This window comes from Hemiscyllium ocellatum, chromosome 32 (genome assembly GCF_020745735.1).
Source record: "Hemiscyllium ocellatum isolate sHemOce1 chromosome 32, sHemOce1.pat.X.cur, whole genome shotgun sequence".
NCBI classification, from domain to species: domain Eukaryota; kingdom Metazoa; phylum Chordata; class Chondrichthyes; order Orectolobiformes; family Hemiscylliidae; genus Hemiscyllium; species Hemiscyllium ocellatum.
In genome coordinates this window covers 29,466,671-29,489,037 of record NC_083432.1, presented here as the reverse complement: position 1 = coordinate 29,489,037, position 22,367 = coordinate 29,466,671, and the positions used below count along the sequence as shown (strand labels likewise).

General features: G+C 41.7%; 1 protein-coding gene across 1 annotated transcript in view; it reads right to left on the bottom strand.

Annotated features, from left to right (window-relative positions):
- LOC132830803 (beta-1,4 N-acetylgalactosaminyltransferase 2-like) overlaps nucleotides 1-7,041 on the bottom strand; it is a 33,483-nt gene extending 26,442 nt beyond the window's left edge. Inside the window, exon 1 of the mRNA XM_060848661.1 lies at nucleotides 6,991-7,041. The gene's annotated coding sequence lies outside the window, so the exon portion shown is untranslated. The remainder of the gene's footprint in view (nucleotides 1-6,990) is intronic.
- Between the last annotated feature and the right edge of the window lie 15,326 nt (nucleotides 7,042-22,367).

Sequence of the window (22,367 nt, the reverse complement as noted above, 5' to 3'; positions counted from 1 at the left end):
GCACTCATGAGATGTCCTTGAGAGAGCAGCAACATTACACACAGACTTATCCCCTGTCAAGAAAGCAGACCTGTAGGCCTCTTATCTGAATGCATTGGCTCTTTGTATGCTGCACATCCTTGCCCCACACATCACTGAGCACCTCATTTTTGCCAACACTTCTGAACATCAAGGTCAGGGAAAGAATGGCAATATTTGACCACAAGGGGCCATGGTAGGAGCAGAACCCATTGCTTAATATCGGCCTTTTCCAACTTGCTTCAACACTACAGCAGCTGGGTCTTAACATAGACATTGATCTGGGGATGTTGACACCATCACATTCAGGGCACAAGAGAGACTGAAACAATTAGATTGGTTGCAAAACCAAAAATATTCATGCGGTAGTGATATTTATAAAGTGCAACGCCACCTGTGCCACCAAAATATTCTCAATTGTATTGTTTTCTTTCTTAGTGTCTCAGTCCCATCCCAGGGTCCACAGGTGAGATGGAGGAATAGAGGGATTGGGTGTCTGTTTGGCAGTGATGCCCATTGGGTGACCCTGAGTGTGTTTGTGACTGAACAGTCCAGGCATGCAGAGGGTCTTCTTGTCAAAGGCCGGTGAATCCTGCTCACCTTGAATTTCCAAAGGTTGGAGGGAGGCAGTCAGGGTGAAGGTGAAGGGGTCAGCAATTTCTGAATTATCCTGAATAAGTCTTCTGAGGGGTCTGTGCATATGCATCCTCCTCGGTCTGAGTGGCTCCTGGCATCTCCTCATCTTCTTCTGAGGAAAGGACATCTCATGTGCTCACTCAGTTCACCATCCCCTGTCACGATGCCTTTGGTCCTGAGAACCATTGACCACTGACCATTGACCAATATGGACAGTGGAGGGCAGGGTCTGTGTGTATCAACAAGGAAGCCTGAGATCAAGGCTCATGAAGGCCAAGTAATTGCAACCTCGAGAAGCTGAATCTCCACAGGGAAGCTGTTCTTCAGAAGCTTCGGTACCGTGAAGGCCAGTGCCTTGCACACATTTGTCTGGTGATCCTGTTCTCACCTGTGAATGAAACCCCTGATTGCTAAGACCAAAGGGGCCTCTCATGCCTGGGACTGAGTAGTTGTTTCATCTCCAACAGTCTGCCCATTACCAGTGGCTTGGCTTGATTTTCTTAACCAGCTGTAACGCTGTTAAGGTGAGATGATGGTGAGATCCTGTTAAAGAATTGAAACACTCTTCTTCCCTTCTCCAACATATTCTTGAGTGAATGCTGTCACTAGACAGGGGAGGTACAGAATGCCCATGCTCATCCAGTTGCACAAATGCCTTTTCAATATGGGGCAAGATGCAGGTTTCCACTGGGTATGTCGTGAGTGTCGAGTGAGTTGTTCTGGGCATGGTGTGCGGTAAGATGGGGCTTGAACTGGACAAGAAGGGTGCCATAGGGGTGAGATAGGCAGTTAATGAGGAATATCTGGTAAGATGCAGCAAGTGATTTTGTGGTACAGCGGTTACCACTGCTGCCTCACAGCACCGGGGATCTGGGTTCAATTCCACCCTCTGGCAACTGCCTGTGTGAAGTTTGCACATTCTCCAGTGTCTGTATAGGTTTTCTCTGGGTGCCCTGGTTTCCTCCCACAGTCCATGCTAAATTGCCCAAGTGTCTAGAAGTATGCTTGGGAATTAGCCATGGGGAATGCAAAGTTACAGGGATGGGGTGTCAGGGTGGGATATTCTTCGGAGGGTCAGTATGGACTCAATGGACCAAATGGCCTGCTTCCACATTGTAGGGATTCTGTGATATTGATTTCACTTTTGTCAAAAGATTTTCCAAAAGACTAACAAAGTTGACACTTAGCCAAGAAAATGTAAGATTCAGCCAATTGTATTTTGTGAATCACCCAAGTAATGCTCTAAGTTTCTCACTGTGATATCTTCACCGCTTTTCTCTCTCAGTTTCTTTGCTAACTTTGCATACTTGGTGATTCTAACTTCCATGTAAACCCAACATCCTCATTCTGAGATCACTCTGCGCTACTGGCCTTTGATCCTCCCTGAATCCCCCTCTCTCTACATTTGAATATGGTAATGGATCTTACAGCTGTCCTCTCAAACATGTTATCTCATCTGAACTTATTCCATTTATTAAAGCTGACAAGTGCAGTTAAGCAATTGATTTTAAAACTATTTAAAATCCATTGTAGTTAGTTAAACAGATTAGAGTTGTTGGGCAGGCAAAGTGATGTATCTGCAGCATGTGGAAACAGATCCAATCTATAGTTACCACATTTTCAACAAAAATTGGTTGTTCAAGAACGTGAGAGTCGATGAGCTGGAGTCTGATTCACTGACACTGTGATACATGAGGAAAGGCAGAGGCACCTGGATACTATGTTCAGAACACAGTCACACCCATTAAATTAATTACTTCAAGTTTGGTCTGTGGACATGGTGGGATCAGAATTTGTATCCAACATCTCCTCTGGCATTGCATTCCAGGCACTTATCATCTTCTGTATATAAAAAAAACATTCCTCTCACATCTCTTTTAAGCTTACTTCCTTTGACATTTTTATTTATTTCTTTGTAATTGTCTTTTCTACCCTGAGAAAAGGTCTCCATTTTATCCGTGCCTCTAATAATTGTGTAAGCTTTTATCAGATTGCCCCTCATTCTTTGACATTCAAGTGAAAACAAACCAAGTTTTGTCCAATCTCTCCTCATGATTAATACCCTCCTAACCAGGCAAGGTCTTAGTAAATCATTTCTAGACCCTCTCCAAAGCCTCCTTCTGATAATGTGGTGACTAGAACTATACACAATGTCCCAATTATAGTCTAACTAAAGTTCTGTTTCACTATAACATGACTTGTTAATTGTTATATTCCATGCCCTGATCAATGAAGACAAGCATGCCATCTGCCTTCTTGATCACATTATCCACTAGTGCTGCCACTTTCAGGGAACTGTGAACCTGTTTGCCTAGACCTCTCCGTGTGTTGATGTGACTTAGTGTTCTACTGTTCTACTGAGGGTGCAACTGTATACGTCACTCCTGCATTAGATCTCTGAAAATATATTGCCTCGCATTTGTCTGGATTAAACTCTATCTGTCATGTTTTACGCCCAAGTCTCCAGCTTATCTACATCCAGCTGTGTCCTCAGGCAATCCTCCTCATTATCCATAGTGCCCACAATCTTTGTGTCATCTGCAAATTTACAAATCAGGCTACCTACCTTCTCCTCCCAATTATTTTATGTCAATAACAAATAACAGGGGTCCAAGTACTGATCCACCACTGGTTACAGAAATCTGAAAAACACCCTTCTGCTGCTACTCTCTGTCTCTACGACTAAGCTAGTTCTGTATCTATCTTACCAGCTGACCATGGATTCCATGTAACTTCACCTTTTTTATCAGCCTGCCATAAGGGATCTTGTCCAATGCCTTGTGAAAATCCACATGGACAACATCGACTACCTCACCATCATCCATCATCTTTGTGCTTCCTCAAAAAACATGAGATATGATCTTCCACACAAAGTCTTTGTGCCTCTTGCTATGAGTGCATACTTTTCCGAATGTGAGTAAATCTATTCCTAAGAATCTTCTCCAATAATTTCCCTGTCACTGATATCAGACTCATTGCCTGTAATTTCCCTGATAATCTCTGTTGCTCCTCTTAAACAGTAAAACAATGTTTAGTACTCTCCAGTTCTCTGGGACGTTCCCTGTGACTAAAGGTGGGCGGCACGGTGGCACAGTGGTTAGCACTGCTGCCTCACAGCACCTGAGACCCGGGTTCAATTCCCGACTCAGGTGACTGACTGTGTGGAGTTTGCACGTTCTCCCCGTGTCTGCGTGGGTTTCCTCCGGGTGCTCCGGTTTCCTCCCACAGTCCAAAGATGTGCAGGTCAGGTGAATTGGCCATGCTAAATTGCCCGTAGTGTTAGGTAAGGGGTAAATGTAGGGGTATGGGTGGGTTTCGCTTCGGCGGGTCGGTGTGGACTTGTTGGGCCGAAGGGCCTGTTTCCACACTGTAAGTCTAATCTAAAAAAGTCTAATCTAAAGAAGATACAATGATTTAATACAAAGCTCCAGCAATTTCTACCCTCACTTCCTTCATCATTCTGAGACAGATCCCATCAGATCCTTTCTACATGAAGCTTTTAAAATCACCCAACACCTCTTCCTGTTTTTATTCACATGCCCTAGGGTTTCGACATAACCCTCCTGGGACTCACCATCCATCATATCCTTATCCTTTGTGAATACCGATGCAAAGGACCACTGTTAAGGATCTCAACCAGTTTCTCTGGCCCCATGCATAAGTTTCCCCCTCTTTCATTTAGTGGATCTATCCTTTCCTTCGCTACCTCTTGCTCCTCAGATAAGTATAAATTGTTTTGGGATTTCCCTTAATCCTCTTTTCCAAAGCTATTTCCCGGCCCTTTTTGCCCTCCTCATTCCTCATTTAGGATCTTTCCTGTTGTCTTTTTATTGTTTCACGGTTCTTTCTGTCTTCGGTTTCCTAAACCTTAGGCATGTCTCCTTTTGCTTTCTACTAAACTCTCAATTTTTCGTGTTCCCAAGGTTTCCGAGTTCATCGTTATCTTTCATTTTCACAGGAACATGCTGGCCCTGAACCCCAATCAACTATCTTTTCAAAGATTCCCACATTCCAGATGTGGACTTCCCCTCAAATAGCCACCCCAATCTACCTTTCCCAGTTCCTGCCGAGTACTTCGATAGTTAGCCATCCTCCAATTTAAACCTTTCAACCAACAATTACTTAACCATAAGTAACTTAAAACTTACAGAATTAGTGTCACTGGTCCTGGAATGCTTCCCCACTGTAACTTCAATCTGCTAAGTTCATTCTCCAGAACCAAGTCTAGTATGATCCTTTTCCGTTTAGTTGAAATACTTACATAATGTTCCAAAACCATCCACACCCTGCAAACCCTCCCCCCCCGCCGCCCCATATGATCCAAGCCTCTGGCACGAAATAAGTTTCAGTCAACCTATGTGTGAGTTAAAACCACTCACCATGGCATACTTTCACATTTTTCTATAATCTATTCGCATATCCATGCCTCAATCACCTGCTGGCTGTTGGGAAGTGTGTAGGACAATCCCATCAAAGTGACTACACCCTTCCTGTTCCTGAGCTGTCCCCATATGGCCTCACTGGATGAGCCCTGCAAGGTGTACTCTCCCAGTACAGCTGTGACAGTCTCCCTTATCACTAACACAACTCCCTCACCTCTTTTGCATTCCTCTCTATCATGCCTGAAACATCTAAATCAAGTTGCTCATTTTGTCTCTCTCTCCCAATCAAATCTCTGTACTAGCTACAACATCATAGTCATACACATCAATCCAAGCTCTTAGTTCTTCTGCCTGAGATTGCATTAAAACAAATATATCTCAGAACATTTTTCCTCTCGGTCTTAGTCTCTGACAACTCTTTGATCATTTTACTTGATGACCTGCTACTCTGGCTTCCCACCCCCACCACGGTAGGCTGAGCTCTCCGGAGTGGCATTAGCAAATTTCCCTGCCTGCTTATTGGTACTCTGCCAGTTTCAGCACAACCCATTCTTATTGTACAGGCCATATGCCCAGGAGACAATGATCCACACACCTGAAGTACTCCCTTCTACACCAACCCTTTAGCTATGTATTTACTATCTTACAGTTCTTAGCACTGGCACAGAGCACAACATATAATCCCGACATTGTACCCCTAGAAGTGCTGCTTAAATGATTCAAAAATAGATATAAAGGCAAGTTGCAAGAGAGATACGAACAGTTCACAGGGAGGTATTAACAAGTTTAGCAAGTGGACAAAATGTTGGCAAATAGAGAATATTGTGGAAAATGTGAAATTGTTCCATTTTGGAAGGGAGAACATAAGAACAGAGCATTATTTGAATGGAGAAAAACTGGAACACAAAGGGACTTGGGAGTACTGAGACATGAAATGTAGGAAGTTAGCACACAGGTGCAGCAGGTTGCAATGGAATGTTGGCTCTTATTTCAAAGGGTTAGAGTAGAAGAATAGGGAAGTATTAATGAAACTATATAGAGTACTGATGAGATCACATTGGGAGCACTGTGACCAGCCGCAAGCTTTTTAACCACTTGGGAGCCAACTACCTATAATTGTTGACAGGTAAAAATCTGTTGTTGTCAACAACTGATCATCACTCTGCACCCCAATCAGCAATTTGTCTGCTGAATACCCATCAAACACTGGTTCCAGCTCAACCATTATTAACTTCTCCACTGTTTGAACAAACAGCAGCACAAACAGCTCTGATAAAGTGGATCAGTAAACTGCTCTTAAAAAGTCCAGCAATCCCTTCCACTCTTCTACGTTTCTACAACCGTCTTTTCCTATTTCAGTTCACAATCCCAAATACAGAACAGGACAGTCATTACACATTGTAAAGCATGACTTTAATCTCTTCCCTTGCTTGAACTAATTCTTCTGCATTGTGTCTATCACATATCCTTTACATAAGTATCTTGATCAGCCAATGGAAGTCTGTTCACATAAATCAACTCATGCTTTTATAGAGACCTTTGTCAGTCACTTGCTGAAAGACATCCTTCAGCTCTTTAACTTCTGGACATTCAAAAGAACTGGTTTTGTTCCTTCCTCCTTGTGTCCCAGGACACCTTGTTGGTTGGCAGCAACCCAGTTTGTTTCTCTTTTGCATTCTTTGTTTTCTAAAGCACTGAACCGTTCAACGCAAGATTTTTTGAAACATTTAATTACAGTGCATGCAAACACATTTACAGACATGCATCACCTCTCACAGAACGCAAAAATGAAATTAGGTTTTTCCTTACTGTCTACATAATACAGAAATACAAATCAATGTAAAAGATTTGCATGGTTCTGTTAAGCAAGTTTTCAAAGATAAATAAAAACATCAATTTATATACCATCTGTGAGAGTTGTTCTTCAAATATCAGTACTTTCAAATTTAGTTACCGCTTTCTATGTTGTTCGTACTGTAATCTTCTTCTTATTTTGATTGCGGATACATCGTTTGGATCGGAAGAGATTATTAAAGGTAATGGTTTCCCAACATTACAACTGCAATTATTTTTGTCATTTAACCTGTAAAGGAGTTAAAGGTAACATTAGCCAAATTGACAAGTGAAATATAAAGAATACATGTGTCTGCTCATCATAATCTTATTCAACGCAATCATAATCATAACCCAATCCGAATCTACTCAAACATTGCTATGACTTCTGCGAAACTAGTTTGGAAATGATTTGTCTTCAATTTTGTCATTTATATAAGTGACTTGGATGTGAATTTACGAGGTATAGTTTGTCAGTTTGGAGTTGACACCAAAATTGGAGATGTAGTGGATAGTAAAGAAGGTTCCCTCAGATTACAATGGGATCTTGATCTGATGGGCCAACAGATTGAGGAGTGGCAGATGGATTTTGGAATTTTGGAAAAGCAAATCAGAGCAGATTTATACACTTAATGGTGAGGTCCTCGGGAGTGTTGCTGAACAGTGAGACCTTGGAGTGCAGGCTCATAGTTACTTGAAAGTAGAGTTGCAGGTAGATAGGATAGTGAAGATGGCATTTGGTATACTGTCCTTTATCAGTCAGAGCTTTGTGTATAGCGGCTGTACAGGACCTTGATGAGGCCACTTTTGGAATATTGCATGGAATTCTGATCTCCTTCCTATCAGAAGAATGTTGTAAAACTTGAAAGGGATCAGAGAAATTTTACAAGGAAGTTGGCCAGGGTTGGAGGATTTGAGCTTCCTGGAGAGGCTAAATAGGCTGGGGCTGTTTTCCCTCGAGCATTAGAGGATGAGGAGTGACCTTATAAAGGTTTATAAAATTATGAGAGGCATGGATAAGATGAACAGACAATGTCTTTTCCTTGGGGTGGAGGAGTCCAGAACTCAAGGACATTGTTTCAGGGTGAGAGGAAAGATATAAAAGGGACTGAAGGGGCAACACTTTCACACAGAGGGTGGTGCGTGTATGGAATGAGCTGCCAGAGAAAGTGGTGGAGGCTGGTACAATTACAGTATTTACAAGGTATCTGGATGGACTTATGAATAGGAAGGGTTTAGTGGAATATGAGCCAATTGCTGGCAAATGGGACTAGATTAGGTTAGGATATCTGGGTAGGATGGACGAATTGGACCGAAGGATCTGTTTTTGTGCTGTACATCTCTATGACTTTATAATTGTAACTATTGGTAACCTCAGGTAAATGGTATGTTCAAAATATCAATTCAGTTGCATGGCATTGTGATCTTTTGCTATATATTCTGTGTCTTATGGTCCTGCTCCAGAACCACCTGATGAATGCGCAGCGCTCCATATAAACCTGGTGGACTATAACCTGTTATATTGTGAGTTTTAACTTTGTACATCCTAATCCAACATCAACTCCTCCACATCATATTTCTCTCGCCTCATTCCTTAAGGGGCCCATGTTCTCTGTCTTCTCTCTATTTCCATATTTAAAGAAGTTCTTATTATCCTTTTTCACACTACAAGCTTGTTTACCCTTGCAGGTTATTTTCTCCTTCTTTATTTTCTTTTCCTTCAACTTTTATTGTTTTTTTAAAAAAGACTTTCCAAATCCTCTTGTTTCTCTTTTAATGTTATATGGTTCATAACTTCTTTGGTTAACCATGGTTGGTTTGTATCTTCTAGGAGAAATTGAGGACTGCAGATGCTGGAGATCAGAGCTGAAAATGTGTTGCTGGAAAAGTGCAGCGGGTCAGGCAGCATCCAAGGAGCAGGAGAGTCGACATTTCGGGCATGAGCCCCTCTTCAGGAATGGAAGATTCTGGAACAGTTGAGGAACCCACAGTGTGGGGGCAAGTACATGAAAGTTTTTGGTACTTACTGTATTTAATTTCTGATATGGCTAGGAAGAACTGTTTGTTTAGTGTATGGATTCTTCTGTGGATGAAGAACAGTAGAGGTCCTTTGCTGGTCTGTGAGAGTGTTGTCCTGAGCTGGGGTAGGGCTAATTGCAGGGAATGTAGGTAGCGGCGGATCTGGAGGGAGGTCTGTTGCTGGAGGCTTCGGATTTGTTGTAGGTACTGGTTGTCCTGGTTGGGTCCAAATTTTGTTGGTCTGAACGTAGTCCGGAGTCCGTGCAGGATTAGTCTGTTCTGTAGACAGGCGCTGAGGAAGAAGATGTGGTTGTGGTAGCGAGTCTGTTTGAGAACGTGGCTGAAGAGTTTCTGGGCAGAGGAGATGACCTGGGGTGTGCAGTGAGAGAGGGACTCACTGAAATCCTTGTAGAGGGAGGAAGAGAGCTTCTTCAAGGAAGGCATCCTTGCAAGAGGATTCACAGTAGGTTAAAATCTTCTAGGAGAAAGTGAGGACTGCAGATGCTGGAGATCAGAGCTGAAAATGTGTTGCTGGAAAAGTGCAGCAGGTCAGGAAGCATCCAAGGAGCAGGAAAGTCGACGTTTCGTGCATGATTCCTGAATGGATTCCTGAAGAAGGGCTCATGCCCGAAACGTCAACTCTCCTGCTCCTTGGATGCTGCCTGACCTGCTGCACTTTTCCAGCAACACATTTTCAGCCATGGTTGGTTTGTCACCTGTATTTTCCACCTCTAGCAGTAAATGATACTGGGTGTGATTCTTTTTAAGTTTGTTCATTACAATCAATCTTACTTTGTCTTCACTTTGTCTTGGGGCTATCTGGTGATTAGTGGCAACAAAACAACAATATTTGTTCAAACATAATTATTCGACAGGTCCAACAACATTCAAGAAGTTAGACAGCATCCAGGATAAAGTAGACAACATAATGGACACCCTGTCCTCCAATTCAACATTTATTTCCTCCACCACTGCAGAATGATATTGTACATAAAAGACTCAAAGGCTCCTTTGACAGCATCTTAAAAAAATCTAATCTCTACCACCCAAAAGCATAGAGGCAGAAAAATATGGGAACACAACTACCTACAATTTCTTTCCAAGACATTCACTCCCTTGAAATAGAGATACATCACCATTCATTCACAGTCACTGGTTGAAAACTCAAGAACCCATTTCCTAACAGCACAGCATGTGCAGCTGTATCCCATGGACCACAGCAGTTCAAGAAGGCGGCTCATCACCACTTTCACAATGACAGTTTCCATGCTATACTGCTCTTTGACTCTATGACAGTCAGGGATGTACCTAACAAGCAATGTCTGCATCCAATGAGTGAACCTTTTTTTTAAATAAAGGCATTCTATCGCATCTCAAAATTTTCATCCTTCACTGAATGAATGAAAATGATTAGTGTCATAAACCTACCAAATATTGATTGTCTCAAACTCTTAAAGCTTGATGTGAGGAAGATGCTTATGACTTGGACCTTCTCATAATTGTAGGAAAAGTTTCCAAATACAACAGCTGAATAATTGTCAGTAGCTACATCAGACTCAGGCGACTGACTGTGTGGAGTTTGCACGTTCTCCCCGTGTCTGCGTGGGTTTCCTTCGGGTGCTCCGGTTTCCTCCCACAGTCACAAAGATGTGCGGGTCAGGTGAATTGGCCATGCTAAATTGCCCGTAGTGTTAGGTAAAGGGGTAAATGTAGGGGTATGGGTGGGTTGCGCTTCGGCAGGTCGGTGTGGACTTGTTGGGCTGAAGGGCCTGTTTCCACACTGTAAGTAATCTAATCTAATCTAAAAAAAAAGTTTATTTTGTCAGCCATAATCCTGCATAATCACCTCGGTTAAACAAAATTCAATATTTATGCCTGATCTTGTTTTTTCTACTGTCAATGAACCATTATATTTGGAAATATTATTATCTGTATCTTCAGCTATTCTGAAGCAATTAATCATCAGCTGTTGATTCTTGAGTAATTTACTGGCTCTTTCCAGTCACTGTCAGACATTAGTCTGACAATCACAATGATCTTGCTCTTTTGAATTATCCTTGCCAAACCATCAACATTTTTGCTCATGGTAATACGCAACATTGCTTCCCAAAGACCACGCAAAACTTGGCATTATGATCAAGGTGAGGAATGGTTTCCATTTAGGAAATCTAAGCAAACTTGCCAGAGAAGACTCTACATCAGCAGATAAAGTTAAGGCCAGTATTGAGAAAGACATTGATCTGCAGTTGGAATGTTTTCCTGATGTTGTCATGGCAGCTCCGAGTATGCAACATTCATGCACATAGAATCCAGCAAAAAGTGTGGGGTCTCCAAAGCCAATTTCATTTAGCTATTAAGAGGTCATCAGAGTGGTGTAAGGTATGGGGTGGATCTCCGCATGTGAAAAGTACTGTCAGAGAATCAGGGAATCATGCACCATGGAAACAGACCCTTTGGCCTGACTCATCCAGATATCTGAATCTGAACTCATTCCATTTGCCAGCCTTTGGCTGATATCCCTCTAACCCCTTTCTATTCACATTCCCATTCAATTGCCTTTTAAATGTTATAATTGTACCCACCTCTACCACTTCCTCTGGCATCTCATTCTCCACACGCACCTTTATTAGGTCACCTGCTTAGCCTCCAATGCTCCAGGCAAACAATCCCCAGCCTCGTCAGCCTCTTCCAATAGCTCAAACCCTCCAGTCCCGGCAGCATCCTTGTGAATTTTTTCTTTCCAGTTTAACAATATCCTGCCGGTAACAGGGCAACCAGAACAGCATACAGTATTCTAGAAGCGGCCTCATCAATGTCAGCCATAACATGACATCCCAGCTCCTATATTCAATGGACTGACCAATGAAGGCATGCCTGCATAGTGCATTCGTCACCACCCTGTCTACCTGCAACCCCACTTTGAAGGAAATATACACCTGTATTCTGAGTCTCTTTCTTCTACAACACGCCCCAGGGCCCTACCATTAACCATGGACGTCATGCCACAGCTTGCTGTATTAAAATGCACCACCTCACATTTATTTAAACTAAACTCCTTGGCTTATTGGCCCATCTGATGAAAGTCTCGTTATGCTCTGAGATAACCGTCTTCACTGTCCACTATACTGCCTATTTTAGTGTCATCTGCAAACTTACTAACCATGTCTCCTATATTCTCATCTAAATCATTTATATAATGTTAAATCTATTGCTGACAGTTTCTGTTCTCAGTAAAAGAAGCATCTTAGACATTAAAAAAGTCTTACATAATTAAATGTCAGAATTATGAATTTTTTTAGTCAGTTCTGGATGTGAATTATTTTAATGTAGAAATATTATCTGACATGGCTTACCAAGTTCCTCCATATGGAGACAGAAAAGTCAGCTTTTCTGGTGGTGTAAGATTTAAATGCCAGTTATCAATCTGCTTCTTGAGTTGGATAACAGTGTTTAAATTGCATGGCTTAATATATTTTGTGTAAATGAGTGTTCCGAGCAAAAATGCCACCAGTAAAGTCAATAGGCGGAAGAATGATGCATTGAAGAATCTGCACCTGTTGAAAAACATAGGCAAAGTTAAGTATTAAAGATTTGTATCAGCAATGCTGGTAAACTAGTTTTATATCCTTATGAACAAATCATATATTATTGTGGGATAGATAAGTTCTAATGAAAATTTCCCATTTGCTTTGCTTTCATTTGTCCAAATTTACAAGGCTTTTAGCTTAATATAATGCACCACTAAAATACACATTATTGTTTTAGAAAGATGTCACAATGTACACACCTCAGTTAGTTTCATTAACAGCCTGAAACATCAAACTAACATAGCACCACCGAATGACATAACAAAACAGACCTTTTTTACCGTCAGTACAAGTCTCTGCTCGATTATCTTTTGAGTCAGCTATTCAGAAAACTCAGGATTTTTTTTGAAAGCTGAAAGAACTGCAGAAGCTGTAAACCAGACCTGCTGAGCTTTTCCAGCAACATGTGTTCTTGTTCAGGATTTTAGTTATTTGCTTGGGAATGAGCAATGTTTGTTGGCTTTTGTTGGTCAGGACTGATTGGTACTTTTATTTTGCCTCTGTTCCTTTTCCATGATTTTGTTGGTCAATGTTATACTAAATTTTCACTAATTCTTTCTGATGTCATCCAATTGTGCATTTTACAGGTGCTGGAAAAACTCGGCCAGATCTGCTGAGCTTCTTCCCTCGTTTCTCTAGAGAAGTTTCTTCCCGGGAATTGGGACGCACCCATCATCTAAATAAAGCGCTCTCATTAACCAAATGTCCTCAAAGGCTTTCTCAGCAAAGCAATACGTTTTCTTTTAGAAATGTGAAGTAGCACGCCAGATTTTACTGATCATTGCCAAAGTTAGAAACATCAATCTTTTACAGAAAGCTGCAATTGTTCAGTTCATCTCTCCTTTTTTGATGACATCATTTTTCTAATCTTATTTCATTTTTCATTCCTGACTTTAACCGAAACTAACCAATCTGAAACCATTTCTGGTTTAGATTTGATTGCCTTGACCTGTAGGCTACACTGCAGAGAATGTCTTCAAATTAACACTGACAGCCTATGTGCCTGTGTTTCGCCCTGAGCTTGTGTATGTGGGTTGACTGAGATGCCTGTCCACACACAGTGAGAAGCTGAGTCTGCTCAGGAACAACCACTTTAGACTTGTTTGGGCTCTGACTTGCTGCAGTCATATGACCTCTGCTGAAAGTGCCAAGACTTGATTTCTGAACTTAACAAGAATTATTACTTATTGGCGTAAAACTCTACCAATCTCCTGCACAATCTCAACATGTTATCCCAACTCCTGTACTCCAAGGCCTGAGCAATGAAGGCAATCATGATAAATGCCTTCTTCATCACCCTGTCAACTTGTGAAGCAAATTTCAAAGAATTATGTACCTGACTTCTCAGTCTCTCTCTGTTCGATAGCACTGCCCAGGGAACCTACCATTAGCATAGTCTTTCAATTTCACTACCCACTTTATTGCCCACATTTTACTCAACCAATAGTGAATTTTGTGACTCATACTCAGAGCTTGGTATAATTTTGGACTTTTGCCAATGTTATATTTAGTTTCTAAATCTAGGTTGTAATGAATCTAATAGTGGTCTTAAAACTAAAACCTGTGGCATCCCGTTCGACTGTTTTTGGTTTCAATGCAAGCCTTCGAACAAGATGTTTACCGACCTTCGACTAAGTTATTTTTAAGTCCCAGAGTTTTCCACAAATTGTGTATTGAAAGATTGTTCTGAAGTTCGATTTCACATATCTTTACGTATTGATATTTAAACTTCCTTATGTTTCTGTAAAGCACTTTGAAGTACTATTTTAAATTAAAGGCACTGGGTTCTTATTTAAGGTTGATTTAGGTTTGGAAATAGCTTCCTTGAAAGAGCTTTCGCGTGAACCCCAAACCCTGTTGTACAGGCACAAATATTTTTGAAAGAGCCATGAAAACATTAATAGTTTTCCTCTTTAAGTATTCACTACATGCTTTTCTGTAAGTTGTTAATATTATTTGCTTCCAGCACCCTTCCAGATTACGCTACGCTCGAACTGATAATACTTACTGCATTTTCCTCATGTTGGCATTGGTTCTTCATCAAATGTGTTAACTTTTGGATTACTGCTCCTTTCTGTGTGAACAAGATTTCTCCTTCATAATGTTTTTGCAAACTTGTTAAGAATGTGATCAATCCTAATTAACCTCCTATACTGTAAAGGATTTCAACCTGTCTTGATACTTGTATCTATCTCCACACCCCATTTCGTAATGTTGGTGTGAGGCGTGCAGACAAACTAGAATTTTAATTGGGCATGAATATTTATAGGAATGGATTTACCAATATAATTTACCTGGCAAGCGTACCAAGAATAATACTTGAGATAAAACTCTAGGAGAAACTTACAGGCCACTTATTCAACCTTGAAAAATATAATTTGAAAACTTCAATCAGGAAACTCAGATAGAGATAATCAACATGTCCAAAGAACTTCCCAAACAATTACTGTAAGCAGAAATCCCTGGATTAATTCTGGAAGTAGTTTCCAACTAAGGACCGAAATGGGAGTCATTCAGAATCATTCTAATTGGGTGAATTGGTGGAATGACACTCTTCATCAAAATTACCTTCTGATTTGAAGGTACCTGTTCTGCTTTGTTAGATGCTTACATTTTGAAGCGTAAATCCTGCTAAGATTTGCTTTCCCAAAATGCAGCATCTCGCATTTATCTAAATTAAACAATTTCCAGTCTTTGAAACTGTTTCTGTTGCATTGCTATCTTATTCGTAAAGAGCTGAGAATGAATGATTAAATGAATGTGGATTTGTAAATGCATACAGAAAGTCAGTAACAAAACTGGCTACATTAACTGATCTTCACTTTGCTGCCTTTTTTTTCATCTCAGGGCTGGTTTGCTGGGAGAAACCGAGCGGCTTGTCAGGTCACAACGAAATACCTTCTGTGGGTGGATGAGGATTTTTTATTCACGGAAGAAACAAAGCTTGAAAAGTTGGTAGATGTGTTGGAAAAATGTGGTAAGGGATTTGTTATGTCTCCAGAATTTGAAATAATCACACTTGAAACATAAAGTGTCGGTGATTCATTGAGCACATTTCTCCGTGCTAATTGATACTGATTTCTCCTGCACCACAGCAATGAATATGGTGGCTCAGTGGTTAGCACTGCTGCATCACAGCACCAGGAACCTGGGTTCAAATCCTGCTTCAGGCAATTATCTGTGGAGAATTTGCACATTCTCCCCATGTCTTAATAGGTTTCCTCCCACAGTCACAAAGATGTGCAGGTTAGGTGAATTGGCCATGCTATAATTGCCTTAGGTGTTAGATGCATTAGTTAGGGGGAATGTGTCTGGGTGGGTTGCTCTTTGGCGGGTTGGTGTGGATTTGTTGGGCTGAAGAGCCTGTTTCTACAGTGTAGGAAATCTAATTTACTTCTGTGATTGAGTGGGGGTTGTGGCGCAATGGTGATGTCACAGGGGTAATAGTTCAGAGGGAAAAGCAAACTACTGTGGGTATGGAGAATGGACATAGAAACAGAAAATGCTGGAGAAATAGCAGCTTGGGCAGCATCCATAAAGAAAGGAATGGAAAAATAAAGATGTTCCGTCTGAGTATCTTTCGAAAGCCTTGTGAACAGAGGCTTTGCTGCAAATTCCACATAACTTTTCCTGACATTTCCTCAGAATTTCTCTAGCACTTTCTATAGAATCCCTGTACTATTGCATTTCCTTTGGCTAATTCACTTTACCTACAAATCCCTGGACAGGATGAGCAATTAAGCACCACCGTCCACCTCACCTGCAACTCCAGAGGAAACCGGAGCTCCGGGAGGAAACCAATGCAGACTCGGGGAGAATGTGCAAACTTCACATGGACAGGTGCATGGGGCCGGAACCGTACCCAGGTCCCTGGTGCTGTGAGGCAATGGCGCTAAGCACTGAGCCACCATGATGCCCCAAGATTTTAACTTCTGTTAATAACCCAATGCTTCAGGCTAATACGCTGAGTATTTGGGTTCACATCTTACCATGACAGCTGGTGGAATTTAAATTCAGTGAATGAATCTGGAATATGAAATAGTGGTGGTAACCATGATAACGATCATCAATTGTTATAAAGATCTAACAGGTTCACAAATGCCCTTTCGGGAATGAAATCTGCCATTCCGACCCATTCTTGCCTACGTGTGAGTCTAGACTTTGAACATGTGGTAGACTCTTAACTGTCCTCTGAAATAGTCTAGCAAGCTTCACATTTTATAGAAATTAGGGACGAGTAACAAATGCTCGTCCTGCCAGTGATACCTACATCCCATGAAAGAATAAAGAAAAAAGTGCACATTAAATAAACAAGATATTTATATTATCTGAGGGAAGCATTGAAACTTTAGTAATACCAATTCAATAGAGACTAGAAACTCTTGATGGAAATAGAATTGTATGAACATAATTCTGGTTTAAATTATCAGTGCTGCAAATGATGACCAAAAAATGATTTACTGTACTTTTCCAAATGGCATCATGTATTGTTCAATGTGAGGTCCTTCAATTTTCTCAGGAGTTTCACTGTCATTTGCAATGATTATTGTTATTTATGGGTAAAAGTTATGTATGCTATTGATTAAGATCCAAGGTTTATGATATCTTAAGCATCTTAAGCACCTTAAGCATTCCCAGCTCGGTGAACAGAACCACCACAATGTGACCCGAGCTACAAATCTTCTCGCAAACTTTGAACACCTACGGGCGAGAGACGCTAAGACAAGCCAGGAAATGGGAATCCTGTGCCAACCGCCTAAGCGCCTCGTACGAACAATTCCGGTTCCTGCACAAATGCCATAAGAATCAAATCTTTCCACCATGTGTCAGATACAGACCACCGGTCAACAATCCACAAGCCAGAGACACAGCCAGACATAACAGATTCAGGATGATCCAGGTAATAATTATAGATGCACACAACAGACTTCACAAATACAGACAAGAAATTGCGCAACAAAAATCGTTAATTTCAAAAAACCACTCAGGAATGGACTCGGACCATAGAACAGGCAATCACCATAGTACAGAACAGGACCACACACCGCAAAGCAATGGCACTAAAAGAAAAAATGGCCAAACTAACACACAGCAGAGAGGACACCACAACACACTCCTGGGATAGAAACCTCTCCCACAGACAGTTCACAGACATGGAAAGAACAATACTGGCCAAGGGACTCAACTACAACCACAGGGATGCCAAGACAGCAGACTTCTTAGCAGCACTAGAATGCACACTCAGGGACAATGGACTGAGAGAAGAGACACAACAAACAGTGAGACAAAGTATCATACCCCTGATAACAAGGAAAAGTCAAACACATAACCTCAACCCTAAGGAGAGGGAAGCACTAAAAGCACTAAGAAACGAGAAGAACATAATCATACTACCGGCAGACAAAGGCAGAATGACGGTCATCCTGGACAAAACAGAATACATCCAAAAAGCTTAACAACTACTTGCAGATACCAACACCTACCAAAAGAGGGAGTTTGACCCCACCCCACAGCTCACCAATAGGATAAACAACACACTGAGAAACCTCAAAAAAAACAGACAGATAACCAGGTTTGACCTACAGAGAATGAAACCTGAAAGCAACAACACCCCCAGATTCTATGGACTACCTGAAGTGCACAAATCAGACATCCCACTCAGACCCATAGTATCATTACCAGGGACACCATCACACAAACTGGCTAAAGAACTACAGCATAAACTGAAACACCTGATCAGTGGTTCCAGACACTCTATACAGTCAACACAGGAATTCTTGGACATCATCAGAAATATATACATAGACAAGGAAGAAACTATGGTCTCGTTCGATGTAACGGCACTGTTCACCTCTATCGACAAAACCCTAGCCAGAGAAACAATAGCCAACCTGCTGGACGTACAGAACAGGCAACAAGACGGGGAACCTATCAACAAAGATGGCATACTCAAACTACTGGACCAGTGCCTCACAACACACTTCACATTCAACAACCAAATATATGAACAAATCAACGGCACACCCGTGAGCTCACCCAACTCTGGACTCATAGCAGAAGCAGGAATGCAAAGGTTAGAACAAACAGTCTTACCGCAAATTCAACCCAAACTCTGGGTCAGATATGTAGATGACACCTTTGTAATCATTAAAAATAGAGAACACACACCGGATCATCAATGCCACATTCACAGGAATCCGATTCATGAGAGAGGAAGAAAAGGACTACCAACTCCCATTCCTCGGCGTGATGGTACAGAGAACATCGAGCGGAAAATTAACCACAAAGCTATACAAGAAAGCCACACACATAGACCAAGTCCTAAACTACGATAGCAACCACCCCAACACACACAAAAGAAGGTGCATCAAGACACTGTTCAAAGGGCCGCAACATGCTGCAGTACACCAGAACTACAAAAAGAGGAAGAAGAACACCTATACAATGTATTCGCCAAAAACGGATACCCCCGCAATTTCATCAACAGATGCCTAAGGGAAAGACAACGGAATGAGGACACGCCACAGCCCAAAGGACTAGCCACACTACCATACATCAAAAACATTTCTGAACTGACAGCCAGACTCCTGCGACCACTAGGACTCGTAACAGCACACAAACCAACAGCCACTCTCAGACAACAACTCACCAGGACGAAGGACCCAATACCCAACATGAGCAAAACCAATGTAGTGTACAAAAGCCCATGCGAGGACTGTACAAAAATACGACATAGGACAAACAGGAAGACAGGTAACGATCCGCATCCATGAACACCAACTAGCCACGAAACGACACGACCAGCTATTCTTAGTAGCCACTCACGCGGATGACAAGCAACATGAGTTCGACTGGGACAACACAACTATTATAGGACAAGCCAAACAGAGAACGGCCAGGGAATTCCTAGAGGCATGGCACACACAGATTCAATCAATAAGCACATCGACCTGGACCCAATATACCGACCACTGCAACGAACAGCTGGAACTGACAACCGGAAGCGGCAGATACAAATCACTATAAATGCCGGAGGAAACATCACAGATGCACTTCACAGGAGGCTCCCAAGCACTGAGGATGCCACCTAGACAGGGACGAAACGTCTGCAACGCTAATTCCCAGCTCGGCGAACAGAACCACAACAATGTCTTTGTCACTATTGTAACCAATAAGTTGATGTTGCTGTCAGGAATAAACATTTCAAAAAAACTGAAATTAGTTGTAACAGCAATTGCATTCAGGCATGATGATCAATGTTTGACTCAATAAAGATAATTTTGAGATTTAATGAAAATTCAGAAATCACACAAATTAGTTGGAAACTAAATTATAATCTCTTATTGGCATAAGTGATTCATGCTATGCCTTAAAAATTGGCTAATCTTCAGTGACTGACACTAATTTTCTTTTTATAGATCAAATTTAAATAAAATTTACCTGGACCAGGATCAAATAACCTTGGCATTTGGGGCTGTCTGATGATGATCGGAAAAACAGCAGTATGTTCTCCAAACAAAAAATATACTTTTTCTTTTGAAAAGGTATAATCATTGAATGACAAATACCGAATAAATAAATCTCTGAAAAACTAATGTAAAAGACTCCAAATATGTAAATCAGCCCATACCATGTTTAGTTGAAGAGTGTGGTGCTGGAAAAGCACAGCCGGTCAGCAGCATCTGAGGAGCAGGAGAATCGAAGTTTCAAGCATAAGTTCGTCATCAGGAATGACATACCATTTACACTCCATTAGCCCATATCCTTTACCCCCACCCCCCAAACTTACTGCAGGAATAAAGTCCTGCCTGGTTATTGGCCCGTTAATAGGGGAAGCCATCTGACACATTCACCTCCTGCACCATTGTGCTCACTTGTCATGCCACTAATACAAACCCATGTCCTAGGCTGGTCAGTCATTTCCTTCACCAAGCGAACACCCTAACTGATCACTCACCACCACCCCACCCCCTCCCTTCCCCACTCCCACATGCCCCACCGCATACAACCTCTGTACCATTCGTCCACACTGGCTTTCCTTTCACTTCAGTTTTAACATAGAACAGAGAAAATTACAGCGCTGTACAGGCCCTTCAACCCTCGATGTTAGGCCACCCTGTCATACTAAGCTGAATCCCATCCCACCTACACTATTTCATGTACGTCCATATGCCTGTCCAATGATGACTTAAATGCACTTAAACTTGGCGAATCTACTACCGTGGAGAAAGTGAGGACTGCAGATGCTGGAGATCAGAGCTGAAAAATGTGTTGCTGGAAAAGCGCAGCAGGTCAGGCAGCATCAAAGGTTTCCTCCTGATAAGTTGGAAATAGATATAGTGACCATATAGAAAATGGAGCTTAGAATGTTAACTAAAATGGCTGAAGCACATTGGCTATATTGCCCAGCATCCTGAGCGAACAAATTGCTAATACAGCAACTTGCACAGGCTGGGTAAACATGTCCAATCCCACAGATCTGAGAATGACATAGTACCAGCATTAGGTCAAAGGGCAGCCATCAGAAGAGTACTGGAGCCTTATGGTCTAGTTGTAACACACTAATGAGGTTTGAATGTTTACATTTAAAGAGCATCTCTGAGATTTGACTGTTGCTTTGAAGGGTTAGAAAAATAATGGGAGTTAATGTCAGACTTTAAAGATAGTGTTAAGATCTTAACCAGATGGGTGCTGGTGTCTGTGTGTTAGATTTAAAGCATGTTTTGATGTGTAAGCTTACAATTAAGTATACTTTGATTAATATACTTTGTGATAGCTTAATGACACGGGACTCTGTATTGCGTGAGAAGTTATGTATAAATGTAACAACTTTCCCTATCTACGGTGAGAGAATCCACTCTCTAGTAACCAGTGTGGTCTGAGTGGCTTTTCTCTCCCAAGTCTTGTTAGTATATTCATATAATGATAGTCTTGAATAAAAACAGTACTGTTGAAGTGTATTAATTAAGTGGTGGTTCTCTGTTCTTGGACAGGCGTTCACAGAAAGCCAGGTAGCGTGGCTGAGCTTTCACATTTTGGTGGCAGCGGTGGGATCCCAACGGAAGGCGGCTCCTGGTGACGGTTGAACAGGACACGGTCTTGCTGTGGCAAGGTGGACACGGGCCCAACTAGGACGTGAGTATACCGTTTGGGACTCGCGACTAGGGTCTCCCCAAGTCAGGGGCGGACCTGGATCCAACTCACCGCAGCAGGAGCTGCTACCGGACGGGATCCAGAACGAACCAGTGAACAGCTTTTTAAAGGGACCACCACAAAAGCACTGGGAGTGCTATAGAAGGTAGGAAAAAAAAAGGCGCTGGGACCGCGGTAAGAAGTAAGAATAGTTAGATACGTACGTGTGTGTGAGTGGGTTTAAAGACCCTTGAGCAGGATCTCATAAAAGCAACACTCACAAAAGGTTAGGGAAAGTTTAGGGAATATTATGGGACAGTTTATGGACAAATGTGAGGATCCGGGATCATTAATTGTAACAGTCTGCGCAGAATATCCTGAGGATGTACAGTCACTCAGGAAATTGTCAGGATGGTTAACAGAAAAATTGGGACCTGATGAATGGCCTGCAGGAGGTACGTGGAAATTGGAGATTGTAAAAAGAGCTACGGAGTTAGTATGGAAAAAGGGAACAGGGGGAAAGAAGGGTAAGAAAATTATGGCTAAACTAAGAGATGCATGCTTAAAAAAGAAAGAGGAAGCTAAACAACAACACGAGCAGAAGGTTTACAACAGTTGGTTACATAATGCTACAAAAAGGGGGTTAAGTGTCACTAAGGATGGGCTTCCTTTGACCCTCCATGAGCTCAAGGTTGCATGTGCAAATTTTGATGAAAATATTAATAAGAACAAACGGTTGGCCAACCAAGCGGTGGAGATG